The sequence below is a fragment of the Bombus vancouverensis genome, chromosome 4, assembly GCF_051014615.1.
Source record: "Bombus vancouverensis nearcticus chromosome 4, iyBomVanc1_principal, whole genome shotgun sequence".
In the NCBI taxonomy this organism is placed as follows: Eukaryota; Metazoa; Arthropoda; class Insecta; order Hymenoptera; family Apidae; genus Bombus; species Bombus vancouverensis.
Window position 1 is genome coordinate 18,540,976 of NC_134914.1, and position 10,234 is coordinate 18,551,209.

Below are 10,234 nucleotides of genomic sequence, written 5' to 3' on the forward strand. Positions count from 1 at the left end.
GCCGGAGAGTATGAATCGGGAAGTTGAGAGCCGAGTATGATAATAAGACGTACGACGATATTGTAATCAGTTTTTTGTATTGAGTATTGCTTGTTAAACTAAACTTTTTTTTTTATTTATTTGTTAAAATTACAATCAATTCTCGCGTTGAGAATTTTCAGTAATAAACTAAACTTAACTCCAAATAAAACATCATTACTTGTCTTTACTCTAAGACCCATATAAGTTACCACATACAGTTTAAGAAAAGATGGAGAGAATACGTTAGAAAATATGTATCTTTCCGTTACACTTGCGACTAATTTCAACTCTTCCTTCGAATCGCATAGATTAAAGGGAACGCGTTTCGTTATTCCGCGGCAATGGAGATTCTGTGTAGTCTAGCTCTTTTCCCTAAAGCCTCGTGCAGATTAGTCAAGTTATTTGAATCCGAGTCTCCGTTCACACAGGTTCAGCTTCGCGTTCGTATAAGTCAAGCCACTTAACATAAAGTTGTTTCAGTTTAAACGACCTTGTTTCAAGTGGATGCCTAATAGAAAACAGATATCTAAAATGTTGGCGGAATTGAAGCACGCGAGTGGAAATAATCTGCCAACTGTTCGTCATCGGTGCATGTATCCCATACGGAAGTTAAAATTCGATCTCTTTCTTAATACAAAAGCTCGTTCCACGAGTTATAGTCTTCATAATCCGATAAAAGCAAAGTGGACAAATAAATGGCGCGTTTATCTAAATTTACGATTACAATCGTTTCTAGTTTCTCGTCTTATTCCTTACGTTATCCGTACTTATTTTCTATCGGAGAATCTAATATTCGAAGGATCTGATCTTCTGGAGAACGAAAAAAAAAAAATAGAATAAACTGGCCGTGAAATTTGTAATTAACGAGGACGAGCGTGGAAACTCGAGTGGAAATGCTTTCGAGTTGCTGGAACCCGTTGAATTCGTTAACGTAAATCTGGCCCAATGAATTTATAAAAACCAAGGACATAAATGTCGCGACCAAGCACGAGGAAGAACTTATTGCACGCGGTATTAGACACGCGTGTGCAGATGCATGTCAGGCACACGGATCTCGTACTGAAATTGAGACAAATCGCGGTTTTTGACGTTCAACGATAACCATGGGTCGGCGGTGTATGTATAAGCTCGCGTTTTCGGAGCGCGTCATTCTGTAAATAACGTTCCGGCGCCTAAATTATGTCGCGCTGTGCCCAGACCGCAACCCAGAATGGAATAGAATTAAAATTTCAAGCTGGTCCCTCGTTACATAAATCGGACTCCCAAATAGCGTTGGTTGTCTCCAGGGCGCACCGCGAAATTTGCCTTTCCTTCTCTCTGCCTCTGGTCCTTTTTTCTTCGCCGTACTTCTCTCGTTCGAAGTTCAGACCTTTTTTTTTTTTTTTAAATCGCGTGGCGAAGTTTTGTTATGGTAATGAGGCTGGCAATATGTTATAGAGATTGTTGTAGCGGAATTAAAGAATCCGAAGGTGAATAGCAACGCGTACGTAATGTTCCTCGGCGAGTATCCGCGGCCTTTCGTTGTCAGCGATTATTTTCGTGGTAAATTCTAGCGTACAGAGTTTTCAGGAACAATCGACACGTTTACGGACAGGATTTTTCAAACGATAACGTGCATCACTTGATCTAACATTTTTTTATTAAAGAACTTTACTACAGATTTGTAGCGGCACACGAGTTACAGGACAATTCGAATCAAGTTGTTGTTTTGTCTCGTAGCATCAACATCGTTAGGACATAATGCAATAATAAATAAACTCCGAGCCAGTATAAATAAACGAACGCGATCGTAAGCTGACCAGTTTTTCAGTCTCAGTCTCGAGCGATTTTATCAGCAAATCGGTTAGTACCGAGCGTCTTAGCGAACATTCTTTGCATTTATTAATTATTTAAAGGTATATTCGACGGTTTCAATTTCTACTAATCTCGTCGTTTAAACCAAACGACCAACCATCCTTCACACCTACGATAGTTACGATCCGATGCTTTTTAGGCGGCACTTTTGCAGCAACGAAATTAAGCAAAAGAAACAAAGAGCAGTAAAAGAGTGAGCGGGTATAGAGAAATAGCGGAAATGGCAGAACGCGGATTCATGCGCGACGCTATCTATAACTTAGAGCAAAAGGCAGTAGTTAGCAGCCGCAGTATTTCCCTGTCAGCCGCAGTGCCCCATATGGGCCGTACACCCAACTACGTATACGTGTACGTCCGCCGTAATCATTCGACGTCTGGACACGTGCGTCCGCACATGCGCCCTTACGGACGTTGCAAATATCGCAGATGCGCAATATTTGCAACAAACAAAGGGGACAACGTGCGATCGTAATATGCAAACCTGGTGCAAACAATCAAACTTTTAGAATTATGGCATTACGTTACTTTCGTATTCATTTCTGCTATATTGTTGCACCGTTTACTATATTTTGTTTTTATCATTTGGAAAACAAGTTTCTGTATTTCTTCCAATGTGTTAGGTCGTCCGAAAAGTTTCTTTCGTTTTATAAGGAAATAACGGATGCACGACATTTTTCATTTTATATTATTTTATCGAATTACGTATGGTACATTTTGTCCTATCAAGACGAAGATCAGAACGTTTGATAGATTAGGTTTCTTGTTTGTATAAAGATGTATCGTTGTAAAAGACGTGTCTGTAAAAGAAAGATACTTTCCGGACAACCTAATGAAATAGTCGAAAGTCGGCGAGATTTTATCGTAAACAATGCTATGCTGGTTAGCTATCGTACAAAGTTCGCGAAGGAATAGTCGATTTAACGGTTTACCATTTGATACCTATCGATCAAACGATTAAACTTTAATTATTCTTCGTTTGTTTCGATTACAACAGTTTGAATTTTCGGTGTTTTGTCGAAGGTCGACGTTATAAATGAAACAAGAAGGGCAGAAATCGTACGAATGTTGGTACATGCATCGTCAAAAATTCTTGAACGGTTACACAGAATCAGTTCTGGTAGAAGTTGAGCTGATTAAATTAGGATAAATAATTCGAGTCCGTGAAAGCGTCTGTTATATTCTGCGATTACAAATTCAAACAAGTTGCACGCCAGAGTACGAGCGAAATACATATATGAATATCTTGCAATTAGTAAAATAACAAGAGAGTTGGAAACATGGGCTTAATAAATTACGAAATTACATTTTTAATAGACACTGATGCATCGCAGAAAAAAAGTTACGTGGAACGTTTCATAAATCAGAACGCGATTAAAATTATCGCGTTAAGTTGTACTAAAGGCACGTTGAAACGCTTGTAAAACGAAAAACAGTTCTCCCCAATGGCAGAAACTCCGGAAAATTATGATTTAAACGATTTAAATATGAAAATTATAATTTAAAAAGCGATAGCTACACAAATGTTTCACGAAGGATAGGAATACGAAACACGCGACAAACCAACGACAAACGTGCATTCTCCTTTTCGTATAATCAGAAACGTCCAGGTCACTGGTGAAATAGCCATCGGAAATAGAAAAAAAAAAGAGAAGGAAAACTGGATTCAGTGCTATTGTGGACGTAAAGATTCGTTATTGCACGTAGAATCCGTCGCGATTGCTGTGCCATTATCGAAATCAATTAAAACAGGACAATGATTTTATTTCGGCGTTTTCGATTCGGTTTGGCTGAAAATCGTCGACGCAGTGTCGTCAGTCATCGTTTTTGATGGAAACGTCAATTGCCTCTCGTCAGGCTGCACGGTGGATCCACGACGCCCGCGAAAGACAAAATGGACGAGTGTACGCGGCTCGATAATTTATCTATTTGTCATATTTCCAATGGGGGAAAAAACAATTTTCGTAATAAACGACTTTTGCCCCAGCAGGCGAATACGAGCGAAACGAAAGAGTTGTGGATTCAGTGCGATTTTTTGAAATGTAAACTATCCTATACCACGTAGAAACATATATGGCAAAGCTTCGGGCAAACGAAACTATTTCTTTTTTCACGTTCTTTGAATTTAGAGTTACTCTTGTCAATAACTTTTTTCTTTCTTTTTCCTTTTCCTTTTTTTCTTTTTGTCTTTTTGGCTTCTTGCTTCGACTTGCTTCCGATGGTTTACGGAGCAATTCGTTGATTATTCAGTTCGTTAGACCGTATTATGAGAGAAAGTTGCGCTGCTGCTCCAATTTTGTCGATAGTCCGATATTACACGAGGCTCCTTACGATATTATGCAAAATTTGTGTAATTGGTTATTACACTGCTTTACATAAAGAAACGGATGTTACACGTTGATATTATACGCTTGGCTTGCAGAAGATCCGATTTGTTAGCCGTCGTTTTAAATAGAGCTTTTGCTGTCATATCGATACAGTAATACGAGTAACGTAATTTAGCATGAACCTAATTTAATATCATATAATATTAATCGTACGGAATTAAGCAATGCACGAAGAATCTTGAGATGACAGTTATCATCGATCATGTGTTGTACATATGTCGTAAATAATTACCATCATCCATTAACCCTTTCCACCTATTTCAAAGCTACGTTTCCTCGCCAATCTTCCCAATATTCGTTTCTTCTTCGCAAACCTTTTCGAATCTTCGTACAATTTCCTTGATTAACTGGCTGCCTTAATCTGTCTTATTAACAGGTTGACTGGCGCGCGTGTTTTCAATGAAATCTCTGTAGTATCGTGAGCTGCTTAGCGCTGCAGATGTAGCTGCTGGATACGGCCGCTTTTCTTTTCATTTTTTTGTATCGTGGAAGAAAAATCGGACTCCGGTCGCTGGGATTCGAACCCGGGCCCCGAACTTTCCTAACCTAAGGCGCTAACACCACTGCGCTACCGTCGTCCGGTAGAAGTTAGCGTCGAGTGGCAACAAACGTCACCCGAATATGGGTGACGCGACAGTCAACGTGTTAAGTCGTCTCGTCGTAAACGATTCACAGATTGCCGTACCGATTCAATTCGAATAAATAATCGCGTTTCATTGTCGGTATTCAGTGGCTGATTTTTCAATGATCGATTGCAAAAACGCCGATCAAGTTGTAGCAATTTTTATGCTGCGCGTTGTGGATCCAGAACGCGTCGTTGTGGCAGCGCGATCACGATCGATGCACGCACGTTCCTCCGCCAACGTAAACAGTCACATCAAATTGAAAGTGAAAACACGAGAACGCGAGGGCGCCGCGATGAATCGCGGCCTAATTATCTTTTAAAGGTAATTATTTGGCCGCTTTTCAAACCAGCCGCGATTCAAGCCGCGGCCAAACCGCAGAACGCGCGTCGCAATCGGACTTTGACTATTTACGCGTCGGTCACCGAACCGCCGTACGATTAGTTAAATTCAACGTGCCTGTCTGACAACGTCATTTACCTTGATAATTTCGAGTGGTCGCGTTACAAACGCACTGTATTTATTCGTCTGGCCTGAACAAGCGGAAATGGATCTGCTAATGATGGATGATCTTCAACGGGCGAGTCACCCGTACCGCTGGCAAAATAAAGCAAAATGAAACTTAATCTGAACGGATGGAAAGAGGAAATGGATCACCAGAGACTCGTTTCTGTGGATAAATATATCGATAGAGTACATGGATGTTTGCAAGTATATTAAAACTATGTCTTGAAACTAACGACGCGACTCGAAACTAAGACTCGAAATAAGAGCTTGAACGTAGGGCCTGATTAAAACTTAAAGCCGAGACTTAAAACTGAAGCTTAAAGCTTGAAACAAAAAATAAATCGCTCTTGCTTCAGTAACAAGGCTTAGAATTAACCTAATTTAGATCTTGAAAGTAGAACCTATTTAAACTTAAGAATTAAATAAGATCCGAGATCCAATTTACATTCTTTAAAGTTCAGGACGATTTCAGAAGAATTTAGAGGCAACTGAAGATACTAATCTAAGGTACGTCAGATCGCAGCCTTACTGACAGCCTTTCTTATCATAGATCTAACCTTGAGCGGAATTAAACAACGATATATCTTGTTATTAAACAGATAAATCGTATCTATTGCTCGGATGAATGAATTCAATTGCCGGAAGTTTATTTAATCGAGCATTGAGTAATGTCTTGTTTAAATAAAGAGAGTGCGTTCAAATAGACTAATTACACTCGACGCGTAATAAATTTCTGAATGATCGGTATTACAGAACGTGTGATGCGACGTATCGTAACACGACTAGCCCAGCTTTATCGCTTTCAACGATTGAATTGAATATAATTCATATATTCGTTGTAGCAAATCGCAGAGGGCGTAAAAATCACTCTGATTTTTCTCAAGGTCGATATTTCAGAACCTGAGACACGAAATTCCATTTAATGTACAGATCTGTGTTGCCCTAAGTCAATGACGGTAAGAAGTCTCAAATTATCCTCGTGGTTGATATTTCAGTGTACCTAACATGTAGTACAATAATAGTATAGAGTGGTAGATCTACTCTCCACGGATGTGTAAATACACGATACAGAAGAAAGTTTTCTTATATCTGTTTGAAACTTAGAACTTGAAACTTAGATCGAATGCAATTTCCAATGTAATCAATTGTAGCTAACGCAAGAAATTATTGATTTTTCCTAAGTCGGTATTTCAGTTCAAGCAACTTTACGTATCGCGGGTAACTGCCCTTTCGTTGGTAAAACAAAATTGGTAGAGTAGAGTATTCACACAGACGAAGTGCAAGTAGAAAATCTACTTTTGCCACAGACGAAGTGCAAGTAGAAAATCTACTCTTGCCACAGACGCGGCGTTCGATCTGTGCTCGACCATTTCTACTTGCGATACTCGCATTAGAAATTTCCTATATTATCATAGTTCGTTACGACAGGTCATTAAGCTATCGCATCAAAGTACGTATTCCTTTTTCACTAATACGAGTACCATAAACGTCATACATTTTTCCATATCAAAATCATTTACTACCTTAGTTAACGATTTGACAAAGGAATTGTTCAAAGAAGTAGCTCAATGCTTTTTACCACACGAATCACCTTAAGCAGAATTAAAAGCTTGTCTATCGATACGATTCTCTCGCAAACGCTGAACACAGAAGCACATCCGTTGATTGATTCGCAAGGTTCGTTAATCTTCGCGATACGACGACGTCGCTACGAGTTCGTCGACGCGTCAGCAGTTTGCATTTTCAACTTTTACCAACACAAACGTGCACTGCACATATATTATTCCGATATCGTTTAATACTTCCGACGTAGAATTTAAGGACAGAAGAGAAGCAATCACGAAATTCCCATTCGTTTGCCGTTCATTTTCACGGGAACGGCGCCATTCAGCGTCGAGACGCGTCAAATCCGGCGCTACCGCATCAGCGATGCGTCAAAGCGCTCGATTGACTCGTGAAAGTTGAATGATACCGAGTTTCAATGTACTTGAAGGTTCCTTTTTTAGTACGAAGGTACGTAAAATATATTGTATTACTTCGCGTAACAATGTCGCAAAAGAACCAATTTGTGAACTTACATATATTTTTTTACGATACATTATACACTGATTCGGAAAATGAAATTTTCATCGAAAAATATTTCAAGTGGTAAAGAGTCTACTTTCACATCCTGAAATTCAGTTTTCTCGTAGAAACTTTTACATCGAAAGACGGAATGGTATGGACACAGTGGGTTGGCAACCAAGTGACTGCGGATTTTTTCATTACCACCTAATGACAAAATCCGCAATCACTTAGTTGCCAACCTAATATATCGTGGATGGTTTTTGTTGTAGAAAATTGTTCAAATTCACGCAACTCTATAGAATTTGTGGACGAGTGTAGTATACATATGCAAATATTACGTATAAATCTGAATTTGTAAGGAATTATTTTAAGCGAACAAAATCGAGAAGGATCGAGTATTATGAAGAATATTTGATCCTCGACTAATTTCCAAGGCGATCGACGAAATTTTTCGATGCAACTCGGACGCAGGACGTTTAATTGGGTTTTCCAAGTTATCCTGGTCGTCCCTTTTCTTGCGTTCGTTTTTTTGCACCGTCGCGATAAGCTGTCGTTTCATGATTCTGCCATAATACTTTTAAAGGCAGTGCATTTTCCCTTACCGGAGGGAATTCTAGCGATTTTATTCAACTGGGCCAACTTGGATCGGTGTTATATTCGGCTATTATGTTCCATATTTTTTTATTACTTCCATGAAATATATTTATTATAGAAGCTAAATTTAACGTTAGTTCATTACCGAGCAATTTTCATCTGCGATAATATCCTCACGGAGAATCGTTATTAATTAAAATTCGACGAATATCTAATAATTAAATACATACAAAATTCGATTGAGTTTTAATTGATATCCAGGTGTAATTTATATCAACCAACATTATTTTAACATACAGCAAACCTTTTAAATAAACATTATATCATCGAACGTTTGCAACGTTCCACTTACTTTGTGAAAATGTACAAACGACCAACAGATATTAAGTAAACTCTTGCAATTATTTTTCCTACAACCACGATGTTCTATAACGTAGATTCGCTGAAAGATAATCGTACATAAAATATCAAGTTGACGAGTCTAAAGATAATTATTTAGTACTGTAGTAACGTAAACTGTTACGATTAATTTACAACGAATGGATCGTACAGACGTTGATTAAACAGGAAACGATGGTTGTTTAACGTGAACTAAATACAATAACGTACTATAATTTAGACAGCTCAACAGTTAATTTGCAACTCTCGTCACCACGGATCCAACCCTCTCTCTCTCACGCGGGCCACACTTTCTCAACAACGCTAACAACACTATCTCGACAACGCAACTCGCATTTTCTGACTTCTCGATTCACACTCCGCGACTTCTCAACTCACACTGCGTCCTCTCAACTAACATTTTGGCCCTTCTAGCATCCCCTTTGTCTTTTCCTAGGCCCACCACACGCGTGTTCCGCAGACGCTCGTGGCCAGGGGGTCACGTAGACCTTTTCAACGAAACTATACACTTGAAAAGACCGACGACACATTGATGGACGCGACGGCGTCTCGGCTCTCGCGACATTGTTCATGGTTAACTCGATGTTTCTTAGACCCTTTTACACCTGTTTGGACCTGAAGTGTAATAGTAGTCGTCGCGATAATGCTGCTTGCTGATGTAGACGTCGCTATAAAAGCTATTGCTGCTTTCTTCTCATTTACGTGCCATGGAAGAAAAATCGGACTACGGGCGCCGGGATTCGAACCCGAGTCCCGAAACGTTCGTAACCTAAAACGCTAACCACTGCGCTACCATCGTCCGGTAGAAGTTAGTGTCGAGTGGCGGTATTTGTTGTCGAGTGCCGCCACAAATATCACGGGCAACAACTACACTTACGCCTCGGATTCAACTAGAATCCAACATACTATAAACTCTTTATAATTCAAGTTACAGTACCACGCCAAAATAATTTATTTATAATTCTCAATGAGAATTGATTGTGAAAAGTCTACGAAATAACAAAAAATGTTCTAATTCTAAGAATCTCGTTCGAATACTGCTTTCCATTTGGTTTCTGGTATCTCTAATCTACATAATGCATAAAGATATCGCAACATTATAACTAAACGCATCCGACCCTCGAACGACGAACTTTCGTCTCGAATCGTCTTTATACTGTTTGCAGACACGTTACGTTCGCGTATCTCGCGCATACGTTCGCGTTCCTGCCTCTATCAATGCTATATTCTCGTTGATTTTCGGAAAGGCATCGCGATGCAGTATTCCGCTTGAATCGTTCTACCACTGCAACGTTATCGCGCTGATATTATATCGTTGCTGCGATAAAACGATGTTGCTACGGCCGTTATTGCACTGTATACGGGATACGTTTATGTAAAATCCTCGTTACGCAGATATTACAGACTTTCGTTCGAGCGGATTATTTGCAGTTATCTTTGACGAATGTTTTATAAGGAGTGGTTAACGGAAAGATAAAATTCTTTATCACAGGCGAACTTAGGCGGAGACTTAAAAATCTTGTGAGGAATATTTTATAAGCTGCCCTTCTGGATTATGTCAACAGAACATACCTAGTATCTCTCGCGTTTACATACTTTTGCTGCGACTCGAGAAGCTGAGAGTAAACGAGGCAAATGTCTTGACTTTTACCTCGATATCTAAACGTTTCCTTTATTTTCATTAACCCGTAAGCAATGAAACGAAATAATTCGCAAACTCGTATAAACGTGGCATCGTTGCAAAATATAACTTTTCGTTACGACGAAGATTAAACAGCGGCGACT